The sequence below is a fragment of the Thamnophis sirtalis genome, unplaced genomic scaffold (genome assembly GCF_051295495.1).
Source record: "Thamnophis sirtalis isolate CommonGarterSnake01/CBP01778 unplaced genomic scaffold, rThaSir2_p1.2 scaffold_14, whole genome shotgun sequence".
NCBI lineage: Eukaryota > Metazoa > Chordata > Lepidosauria > Squamata > Natricidae > Thamnophis > Thamnophis sirtalis.
In genome coordinates this window covers 15,054,821-15,067,679 of record NW_028261394.1, presented here as the reverse complement: position 1 = coordinate 15,067,679, position 12,859 = coordinate 15,054,821, and positions in this window count along the sequence as shown.

Below are 12,859 nucleotides of genomic sequence, written 5' to 3'. Positions count from 1 at the left end.
CTGGTGCCCTCACAGCTACAGGTCATCCTTTCTTCTTCCTGCGCTTCATTAGCGCAATCCCCACAAACGACAGAGCTCGCAATTCTGAGCGCCTCTGGCAGAGAGCGAGAGGCAGCGGTCTAATGAAACAGTCTGAGGGAGAGAGAGAGAGAGGTGCGGGGCATTAAGTAATTACTGTCAAGGAACCAGGCACCGCATTAGAAACGCAGCTCCGAACATCAAACTAATAGCCCTGCTTTCCCAATTAATATGTTAGGTAGAAATCGGGAAGGCTGAGAGGGCAACAGGTCTTGATTTATTCAGCATCAACACTTAACCCTTTGATCTGCCTCTTACCCCTGTCTTCCCCTGAAGGGCATCTTTCTCCTTCAGGAACAATTGGGTTACTTTCTGAGGGGGAAAAAGGACAGACTTACTAGGAGAGTCAAGAAGTCGTAAATAAAACACAACGGCTTAGCATAATGTGTGTTTAGAACTGTACAGAGGACTGGCGCTTCATGACAGTTTCAGCTAGCATGGCTTCCGTGCCACCATTTTAGCTCCTGCCGCCATTTTCTCTTTTCCTCTCAGGTCTGAAAAACTGCTAGCTAAACATAGCGGTGATCTTTAACTTACAACAGCTCATTTAGTAATTGTTCAAAGTTACAATGGCCCTGAAAAATGACCGTTTCTCACACGGGCTCATTGCAGCATCAACCAATCAATTTTCAATGTATAGAACTGGAAGGGACCTTGGAGATCTTCTAGTCCAACCCCCTGCTCAAGCAGGAGATCCTTTACCATTTCGGACATGTGGCTTTCCAATCTCTTCTTCAAAACCTCCAGTGATGGAGCACCCACAATTTTGGAAGGCAAACCGTTCCACCAGTTAATTGTTCTCACTGTTAGGAAGTTTCTTCTTAATTCTAGGTTGCGTCTCTCCTTGATTAATTTCCATCCATTGTTTCTTGTCCTGCCTTCTGGTGCTTTGGAAAATAAGTTGACTCCCTCCTCTTTGTGGCAACCTCTCAGATACTGGAATACTGCTAGCATGTCCCCCATAGTTCTTCTTTTCTCTAGATTAGCCAAAACTCAAATCCTGCAACTGTTCTTTGTATTTTTTATCCCAGGCCCTTAATCATCTTAGTTGCTCTTCTTTGCACTTCTTCCAAAGTCTCAACATTAAATTCTGACAAGCGGTCTCTGAGGCACGAAACCCAATGAGCAGAATATTCAGAAATACGAACTGTTGTCTCCTACGACCACCACTCCCCATTCCTTCTATTTATTTCCCAGCCAGGGAGTGGCCATTCAGCATCTACGTGTGCTCTGCTTCCCAAGTCGACTCCTTGTCCTCAGTTATTCTCCTCTCCTAACAGCTCTACACATATGTGCATCTGAAACAGGCCCCAGCTGTTCTTCCTCCTCACTCCTATCAGCTTCCAAAGGCAGCTGCCTCTCTGGTGGCTGGGAAATGTTGGACAACCCTGGCTCTGTCTCCGTGCCTGATGCAGAGCATCCATCAGAGCCTTCCCCAGACTCCAGAACTGGCCCAAGTTCTTCTCCAACCTCCTCATCACCCGAGTCTGCCACCAGCTTTGCTGGCAGGCCACAACTGCCAGATTCACTTAACAACCTTGTTATTAACTGATTAGCTTCAGGAACTCACTTAATCACTGTGGCAAAAAAGGTTGTAAAATGGGGCAAATATAAAAATGTCTCACTTAACAACAGAAATGGGCTCAATTGTAGTCAAAAGTTGAGGACTACCCATATCTCTTACCAAAAAGCAAAAGGAACAAAATTAATATAATTTGACATAGCAGTACCCCTAACCATAGGTGGCAGTAAAACTTTTGGGTTGATAGAGCAAAACAAAAGTTATTTAGAACTTTGGTCTAGGTTCTGGCAGGAATTAAATGTTGGGGTTTGTGCACTAAAGATATTCTGTTCAAAGTGTGTATTTTAAATGAAGCAATTCTCTTGTGTGATCCTGGCACTCTTTGGGGAATTTTGCGAGCTGTTGCAGAATTGACATGGGAATTGCTTCTGGGATTGAACAACATTCAGAACAGCACAAAACAACACCCTCTGTGAGTCTCCAAAAAGCAGGAAGCCCATGTCTGATAACTACTGAAAAAGTAGAAGAATCTCAACAAAGTGCAGGTTTTTTCCTGGTTTGGTTATTTTTGCTAACCAGTGTGATGGTTCCAAGTAACACCCCCAACGAAAGAAGACTCCGAGGCTTGAAGTTCCTCAAAGTTCCATTTTATTAGAGATGTCATATTTGCACATCTGGAAAACCCAAATTGGAAAGCTTCCAGGTTTTCCCCACCCAAGTGAAAGTCAAAGATCCATCCCCTGCACCCACAAGTTCATCACATGGTCCAATCAACTCATTGTCCCAACTGGAGACATCCCATCCAGTCACTCTCATCCAGGTGCAGGCTGAAAGCCCTTGACTCCCAGAGAAAGGAATGTTGTTATGGCTAGTCCTCCACCATTCCTTGCAACTCCCTCTCCCCTTTTCCCAGGCACTGAATGTTGCAGCCCTGAAGGTCCAAGGAAATAAATGGCTTCCAGGGCTGACAACGAGTTGTTTTGTAACATTGTGCCCTGCAACACAGCTAGTCGGGGGGGGGGAGGGCAAAGAGTCCCTCCCTGAAAGATGAGATCACGTAGAAACTTGATTGATTTAGTTGTGTAGAAAGGTAGCACCCACCTCTCTCCTAGAAGAATGAAATATGTTGAAAAATATTAAAAGGGCAGAATATTACGTTTCTCTGGATGAAAAATGGAGAGACATGCCCTTGGAAAGCAGCCCCCACCTTCCTTAATAGCCCACAGTGGCAGGCCTGCAGCCATCTTTTCTTTTGGATCATTGGCCTGCCACTCTTTCTATTATTCTACTATGCCTTTTCTATGGTGGGAAAATGGGAGGGGGGAATGTACAGAGTTAGATGATAAATAGCCATAAGAAAATTCTTTCTAGAAAGCCAAGGTCATCCTTTGTCTCTGCACCTCTGCACCTGACTGGAACTGGATGGGTGGAACTGCCAGCATGGCAGTGAGAGATTGGACCATGGGATGGACTTGTGGGCATGGGGGCAAGACCTTGAACTTTCAACTGGGTGGGGAAAACCGGGAAGCTTTCAGATTCGGGTTTTCCCAGATGTGGCAACATGGCTCTCTTAATAAATTGGAACCATGAGGAATCCTTTGCCTTGGACTTTGATTTACTTTTGGATGCTATTTGGAACCCTGACACACAGCAGATGTCAGCACTTAAGAGATAAAGAGATAGGTAGCTCTATTCATAGGCAAAAATTCCCTGCCGCAAGATTTGAACAAAGGTAGGATGAGCCCTCACCCATAATAGGAATTCCCCACCAAACCTCTTCATTGTTTTAACCAAACTCAGCTCAGACAACCTACAGAGCTAGCTATGACCCCTCCAACAGCCACTAGAATACATGTTCTTGTACAGGAACAGGAAGTTCAAGTTCAAAGCCCAAGAGAAGGTGAAGAAACCCTTCACTCTCAACTCCATGGGGTCAGCTGCACCAGAACCACAACCCATGTGGTCCTGTTCATCAATAATTGGACCCTCTTTCCAATCAGCCTCCAGCCTTCGTCTCCAGGGCCTTTCTCCCAGATTGGAACTGAGCCAGATGGATATTCCTTCCAACAGTCGTTGGACCAGATCAAAATATAAAACCATACAAATATGTAAATAGATACAAAGAGGACAGTAGCCATCATCCTTACAGTTAATCCTAAACTGATCTAAATACTTCGTACTCTTCAAAATGGCCTTTGAAATAAAGACATGCAGACTCGTTCCTTGCAAAAAGTGAGACAGATTGGTGCCCTGGCATCATTTTTTTTAGATTTAAATAAGAATTTAAATAAGCAGCCCTTCCTGCAGAGTACGATTTGCAGTCAAAGAGGACAACATATCCAACAGCTTCAACAGCTGGTCCGTGAAAGATGAGACCTTAAACCTGGTAGAGTTAACCCTTTCCCGTCACTACCATCTCTGGTGAGTGAGAACATTGAAAGGGCGAGACTGTGATATATTTTCAGCAGTAGAGACTGCAGAAGCTTCTCTGAACTTCTGGTAAGAAAATGTCTGTTGTTAAGTGAGACATGTGTTAAGGGAGTTTTGCAACCTATTTTACAACTTTTCTTGCCACAATTCTTAAGTGAATTCCTGAAGTTGATAAGTTAGTAACTCGGGTGTTGAGTGAATCTGGCTTCCCCACTGACTTTGCTTGTGACAAGGTCACAAAAGGAGATCATATGACCTCAGGACAGTGCAACGGTCATAAGTATGAACCAGTTACAAAGCATCTGAATTTTGATCCCGTGATCATGGGCAGTGGTAGGTTGCTCCCGGTTGACCTGGATTGAGCGAACCAGTAGTGATGGCGGCGGGAGGCTCCGCCCACCCACCCGGATGCTTTTGTGCACAAGTGAACCGGTAGCAAACAAATTGAAACCCATCACTGACCATTTGGATGCTATCTATCTTATCTCACTGTCTGCTTGTCTGCCTCTATCTGTCTATTTATCTATATCATCTATCTCATCTCATCGGCCTGCCTGCCTGCCTGCCTGCCTGCCTGCCTGCCTGCCTGCCTGCCTGCCTGCCTGCCTGCCTGCCTATCTATCTATCTATCTATCTATCTATCTATCTATCTATCTATCTATCTATCTATCTATCAATTCAACCATCCATCCAATTTGTATAACTGCCCTTTTTAACATATATGACTCTGAATGGCTCACAAGAATTATAAACAACAGCAAGAACAATAAACAATATAAATCGAAAGGAAGAAACACTGGACTGCCATCTCTCAGAAATGCTTGGGCATGGAGTTGGACTACATGACCTACACAATTCCTCCCAACTCTGCTAATCTGTTTGATCTGTTTAATAAGTTTAACTGTTATTTCTGTTGTCATCTGAGATTGTTAGAGAGTAAAGTCAAGAAATGAGTCGTTCACACATTCAGCATTCCAGGCTTGGGAACATAGTCAGGTTTTCAGAGTCTTCCAAAAGACAGGGGTTGGCCCTTTCTGATCTTCGAAGGAAGGATGTTTCATAGAGCAGGGGCTACAGCAGGGAAGCCCAATCTTCTTGTCTCCACCATCCAAAAACCCTTTGCAGCATGCCCAGGTTGCTGTATCAAACTGGATAGTTAGAGACCCTTGGAAAAAGCTGTTGTTGTGGCCTGCCAATGGCCAGGGGAGCTGGCAGCAGATTCGGACAGTGAGGAGGTTGGGGAGGAACATGGGCCAGTCCTGGAGTCTGAGGAAGGCTCTGATGAGGGCTCTTTGTCGGAGGCAGAGAGGGGGCCAGGGCCGTATGCCAGTTATCAGCTGCTTTCGGAGTCAGACATCAGTGAGGCAGATGAACAGCTGGAGCCTGTTCCCAGTGTGCGCATGCTCAGAGTTGCCAGACAAAGGGAACAGCTAAAGAACAGGGGTCAACTTGGGAGTAAGGCCACAAGTGGACAATGAATGGCCCCTCCCAGAGGAAATAAAAGAGGAGCGAAAGGGGAGTGGAGTTTGCAGGAGACCATTAGTTTGCTTAATTGGTTTGTGACTCTCCGAGACTCCTTGCCAAGTTCTGCAGATATTGGGCTGGCAGCTCTCCAAGCCAGATAAGGTCTGTGATTGTAAATCCTCCTTTGAAAGACTTTGCTGGATGTGTATGAGTAGAATTCACAGCTAATTTTATAAAAGGGTTTTTTGGTGGGACAAGGAGTTTGCTTCATGCACTTGGGAAGCCTAGGTCAGAACAGTTGCTCCCTCAGATAATTAAACAGTGAGTGTGACACAAGGTATTTTTTGGGCCCAGTGTGACATTACAGGATGTCTCCTTCTTGTGGGCGAGGCACTGGAGTCCCCACCCAAGAACACATCCTTTTCTCTTTCAACATAGAAACCTTGAATTCTATAAGTGAAATGTTTGGAGTCCAAACTATAACTTCTCTTGACAGATGTTGACGAATTCTAACATGCCTCAAACCATCCTTTGCAGGACATTCTCTAAACCAGATGATGACTGAAGGGTGACAGGCATCTCATTTAAAAGAGGTCTGCAGCTGCCAAGACAAATGTCTCATTTAAGCGACAAGCTTCGGTGATGTTTAAGATGTTGGGTTCTTTTTGAGTAGGGTGCTTTCAAGCCAAGGACTTGACAAATGGAATCATGCCAAGACTTCGGAGAAGAAAATTGACGAATGTCAGAGAACTTCAGGCATGGGTGTTTTGTTTTGTTTTTTTAAAAAAGGCTGCACACAAATCCCCAACTATATCAAAATAAAGCAGATGTTGCAAATCACAACATTAACTATCACAAACGTGAAGCAGTGATCAAGGCTGTTCAGATCTGCCTAAAGCCAGCCGACATGAGGGACGCATTTACAGCCACACTGCTCAGTTTCTATTTCAAATAAATAAATAGCCTGCGATTGCTGTATCTGTTTTAAGCAGAACTTTCCCTAACGCAAGGTCTTTAAAATGTTTTTATTCAACTGTTCCTGTTCAGAGGGAGAGAAGGAGAGAGGGTAGGAAGGGGAAGAGGAAGAGTAGGAGTAGAAGAAAGGTAAGGGAAGAAGGAAAGGAGAGGAGGGAGGAAAGTAGAGAAGGGAGGGAAGGAGAAAAGAAAAGGAAAACAACAGGCTGAAGGAATGGTAAATAAAGAACCCAAACTGTATATTATAACCAATTAAATGAAATAATAAGTGTATAAGAATGACAAATGTAAAGAAGAATAACAATTATGTGAATGCATACTTAAAATGGTATGTAAGAGAATTTTAAAAAATGGGGAAAAAACCTAGATGACAACATCAACTGACCTTGGATGGTTTCTGGAAACCCAAGACCAATTAATGCTTGGATAGAAGAATTCTTGGGAAACTATATTTGATTTGGGAATTTAACGACTTTATAGTTGCCATATCTTGTGATCTGGGCAGCTCTGAAATTTCTCTTCTTTATTGAATGTCTGCTCTTTAATATTTGAACAGCTGGTCAGCTCTTAAATCATTACCCTGACACAGTGACTATTAATTATTTGGATGAGGTGTTGGAGGGGAGGTCAAGTAGAAATTGGGTGGGATATTTAACAACCTGGAAGATATCATGGCATGCCCAAATGATCTCCATAGGTCAAAGAAATAGGCCCAAAGTAATCAAGAGAATTTCGAGAGACAAACCAATTGCCAAAATTTCATTTGGGAAAGAAAAACCAAAGGTTTGGTTCAAGGAGAAGAAGGACAGTTGACTTGGAAACAGTATTTGCAAGAAGTACTTTGGAGAAAGGAACCTGAAGGGTTTAAGAATGTAAGCTAGGGAATAATAACAATAATCTGTTTTTCTCTCTCTGCAAAACAAAATGCAATAAAATTATATTCAACAACCCAGCCCAAGTAAGGTAGAAAAACAGTGGGTGATATAGTGGGATTCATGAACATTCACATACACACACACGCACACACACACAGGGGGGAGAGGGGAGAGAGAGAAAGAGAGAGAGAGGAGAGAGAATGAGAAAGTGAGGAGAGAGAGAAAATGATAGAGAGGAAAAAGAGAATGAGAGAGTGGCGACAGAGAGAAAGAGAGAGGAGTGAGAGAGGAGAGAGAATGAGAGAGAGAGAAGAGAATGAGAGAGGGGGGACAGAGAGGAATAGAGAGAAAGGAGTGAGAAAGTGGAGAAAGAGAGGAGTGAGAGAAAGAAAGTGGAGAATGAGAGAGATGAGAGAGACAAGAGAGAATGAGAGAGAGGATAGAGAGAATGAGAGGGGGAAAGAGAGAAAGAGAGAGAGAGAAAGTGGAGAGAGAATGAGAGAGTGAGCGAATCCAATACTTATTAATTGTAACAGTCAGCCTTGCTAGAAATGCTGCCATTTCTAGACAGAAATTAGCAAGCCTTCTATTCTTTCTATTGTAGAAATTTTGAATTATGTTATTATCCTCGCTGCAGCAGGTGCCAGTCTTCCAGAAAACTATGAATTGCCATAATTATGCATAGAGAGAAGAACTTGGTGGAAAATTATTTTAAAGGAGATAAATAACAAACAGGAAGATAAATTATTCATTGAAACGAGAAAAGGAAGAAAGAAAACTGCTATTATTCCTTGATGGAAGTTGAGGCATATTTTACCTCCTGATGTTCCAAGAGGTCATTTGGGGTTGATAGCTTCTTTTATTTGTGTAGCTTCCAGATGGGCAAACCTTATAAAATGCCCTTCTTAATGCCCAACACAACACAGCAAAATTTTACAGATCGATTCTCAATTGATGAGGTGAGAACGAAGATGATGGTTATGCTCATGGTGGATTCCGAAAGATTCCACATAAACAGACATACTGGATTTCTGCAGTTGATTCCTCTGTACACTTCCTACAGAACAAACCTGATGTCGGGCCTGCAGTCATCTTTTCTTTTGGATCTTTGGCCTGCCACACTTTCTATTATTTTACTATGCCATTTCTATTATGGGAAAATGGGAAGGGGAATTGTACAGAGTTAGATGGGATGTAGCCATAACAACATTCTTTCTAGAAAGCCAAGGTCATCCTTTGTCTCTGCACCTCTGCACCTTACTGGAACAGAATAGGTGGAACTGCCAGCATGGCAGTGGGGGATTGGACCATGTAATGGACTTGTGAGTGTGGGGGCAAGATCTTGAACTTTCAACTAGGTGGGGAAAACCGGAAAGCTTTCAGATTTGGGTTTTCTCAGATGTGCCAACATAGCTCTCTTAATAAATTGGAACTTTGAGCAATACTTTGCCTCGGACTCTAATTTACTTTTGGATGCTATTTGGAACCCTGACACCTGAAAGGGATCATATCATGATTCCTCAATGATTGGTTTGGTAGAGCAGTTACATCTCAAACTATCTGTCACAGTTTCTGCAACTTCCCTCGCATTTCACGTAAAAGGCACAGAAAAATTATCAAGGATAAGAAACTTAACCCAGTTTCTGCCAGATCATGAAACACTTTGTCAGAGTATATTCATGAACTTGAATAGTGCTTAGTAAGAAGGAGAGCCAAAACACTTTGGAGCCTGGGCATGGCTTAGCTCTGTGGCTCTGAATCTGTGCTAGAACTAAAACTAGTCCGCTGCTGGAACTGTAACTGGAACCCATCTCTCCTCTCTACCATGTTGGAAGAACCACTCTTGGTATTGTATATATGTCTCATGTGTTATTATGTATATAAAGAGAAGATAACGAATCCTGCTGAATCAGTTACCTGTGTGTGCTTTCTGGATTTGATTGCTGCAACAAACTCTGACATACTTTGTGTAAGGTCTGTTACAAGTTTTTTTTTTAAAGCAATCTAGGAAGTAGAATTTGTAATCACACTTTCTTCTCTCTGGAACACAAAACATATATGCAGTAGTGTTCACAAATCTCAATTGGAGGCAGATCCAGAAGGGGTTTACTTACAGAATTATACCAGATGATCTGCCAACTTGAAAACTGGGGACCAAGAGAGAAGAGGGGAAACCAGTTTGGTGTTTTGGTTAAGACACCACGCTAGAAACCTGGAGATTGTGAGCCTTAGGTGCAAAGCTGGCTGAATGATCTTGAGCAAGTAAGTCTCTCTGAGCTTTGGGAGGATAGGGTCAAAGAAAATCACTTCTAAACATTTACCAAGAAAACTGCAGGAACTTATACAGGCAGTTGCTAGGAGTTAAAACTGACTTGAACACAAACACACACACACACACACACACATACAAATGAGGGGGTGGGAGAGTAAGAGGGAAGGAGGGAGGGAGGGAGAGAGAGAGAAAGAGAAAGAGAAAAGAAGGTGGAGTGGGAAAAATATGTCAATTCCCTTTCACCATTTTTCTGAATCAGGCATGTTCTAGATTCCATCTGTTGTAGTTCACGAACTAAGTTTAGAGTGCAGGACTGTACTCAGCAAGATAAAATTACCCCAGTCGGTGTTGATGATACTTAGATGGGTAATTAAATATCTATAAGAAAACAACCAAGCTCAGAAAGCACCAAGAACCCCTCAGTTCAACCCTGAGAATAAAAATATTCTCTTCTGTTGGGACAAGACATTAAACTTGTAGGCTACTCAAATCTCAGTGGTTCTTGTTGGTTTTGTTTATTCTTTATTCTATATGGAAATGATTATCCTTCCTTCCTTCCTTCCTTCCTTCCTTCCTTCCTTCCTTCCTTCCTTCCTTCCCTCCATCCTTCCTTTTGTTAGGGAAGTGATTTAAGAGCTGACCAGCTAATGCAATGATAGGAATGAGTCAGCAAGTTTTTTGGCTGTTATCGCTTTAAGAGCCTGTACAATAAGAAGAGGCCCTGTTAGGGCATCTCTCTCTTGCTGTGTGTTGTTCCTTGCTGTAATTTGTTGCTTGTTTGACCTCTGCCTATTGTACGTGTATGTATAATCTATATTCTTTTCAGTGGTGGGTTTCAATTTATTTTACTACTGGTTCACTCACATGAGGGCAATGCTTCTGCACATGCACAGAAGCGTCCAGGTGGGTGGGCGGAGCCTCCTACCGCCACCACTATTGGTTCACCTGATCTGGGACGAACCGGCAGAAATCCACCTCTGATTCTTTTGTAGATAAAACCACCATTTATTATAAACCTGTTTGCTGTTATTGCTCGTGGGTTGTCTCACATAGTAAAGCTGTGCACACTTTACACCTTCCTTCCTTCCCTTTCCTTCTTTCTTCCCACCCTCCCTCCCCCTCCCTCTCTCCTATATTATCTCATTTTCCTCCATCACTCCCTCTTATATAATCAGTTTCCTTCCTTCCTTCCTTCCCTCCCTCCCTTCCTTCTGTCCATCTATCCTTCCACCAAGATTTGCATGCTATCTATGGTATATGAGTTGTATGACATGCTATGCCATATAAGCTAGGTGAGTTCCTTGCCAACCAAATTCTATAACCCAAGCAAGAGAAATCTATCTCTAGACTAGTTCCACACTGAAACATTTTCTAACAGAAAGATTAATGTTTTTGGAATCTCGGGCACTCTGGTTTCTTCAGAAGCTGTATGCTGTTCAGATTTAGGATGGGAAGCAGCACGACAGCATACCTGCACACTGGGGTATAAAGTTCAGCTGGCCATCATTTATCACCATCAATTTAGAAAAGAAGGTGTCAGAGTGATCACAACCCAAGAGATCTATTGCATGGATTGATAGCTTGGCTGGTGTAATCTTCTCTCTTATCACTTTGATTCCCCCATTTCGCTGTGATTAAAATAAATATTGAGGAGGGGCATTTAAAGAAGCTGGCTATTCTCCCCCCCCCCTTTTCTCTATATCAAAAGAAAATCAGACGATGGAGCAAATGCCACTGGACTGTTGTTGTTGGGTTTTTTTTCCCCTTCTGCAGGGTAAATTTCTGGGACAACTGGGTGGCTGTCCAGATAGGATTAGTGACAATAAAATACACCCCGTAACAATAAATAAATAAATACGCAAAATTGCTATGCATTTTTATGGGAGGACTAGGCAGCAATCTGCCAGAACACACACTGTGTTACAGCACAGATGGGCATCACGGAATAACATCTGCTGATATCAGCCATTTTGTGTTCAACAATTACAATGAAAGATGTAGCCAGAGAAGAAAGCATATTGGGGATTGTTGCATGCGGAAAAGCTCTACATTGGAGTTGTGTTTTTCAGAAATATGCCACAGGGTGGACAGGTGGGTGCAGGGAGAGGGGAACAATAGGCTCTGTAAATTAGAAAGAATTGCATACAGAATTAAATGCATTAGAATAGAACAGAACAGAATATGGAATGGAATGCAGAATAAAATAGATGAATGGAATGGAATGGAACAGAATAGAATAGAATAGAATAGAATAGAATAGAATAGAATAGAATAGAATAGAATAGAATAGAATAGAATAGAATAGAATAGAATAGAATAGAATAATGGCATGGAATGGAACGGAATGGAAAGGATGAGATGAGATGAGATGAGAATATGGGATGGGATGGGATGGAACAGAACAGAACAGAACAGAACAGAATATGGAATGGAATAGAATGGAACGGAGTGGAACAGAATAGAATGTAGAATAGACTAGAATAGAATAGAATAGAATAGAATAGAATACTGGAATGGAACAGAATGGAACAGAATGGAACGGAACAGATAGAATGCAGAATAGAATAGAATAGAATAGAATAATGGCATGGAATGGCATGGAATGGAATGGAATGGAACGGAAAGGATGAGATGAGAATATGAGATGGGATGGAACAGAACAGAACAGAATATGGAATGGAATAAAATGGAACGGAATGGAACAGAATAGAATGTAGAATAGAACAGAACAGAACAGAACAGAATAGAATAGAATAATGGAATGGAATGGAAAGAATGAGATGAGAATATGGGATGGGACAGAACAGAACAGAACAGCTTTATCGGCCAAGTGTGATTAAACGTACAAGGAATTTGTCCCCGGCACATAAGCTCACATTGTACATACATATAAAGTCATTTATAAAAATTAGGCAAGTGCTCCATATTTATTTATTTATTTTAAAAGATGCCTAAAGTATGATGATCTTATACCATTGCTAGAATAAGAATATATTTTGTCCTAATATAATTTTCTTCTAAACAATCTACGTTTCTCTATTCCAAGAGATCAGAAGATATGATGCAGCAGCCCCTGTTAAAACTTCACCCCTAACGCCATCTAGCCACAAAAACCAGCTCTGAAGCTGGTATCCCGTTATCTAGGATTTGCCCATTGGAAATATTTAGCAAATTTACTATATGTGAGGTAACAATGAGTCAATCATGCTTCCTCTGTTTAAGGGTGCTTGTATGTGCAGCCGA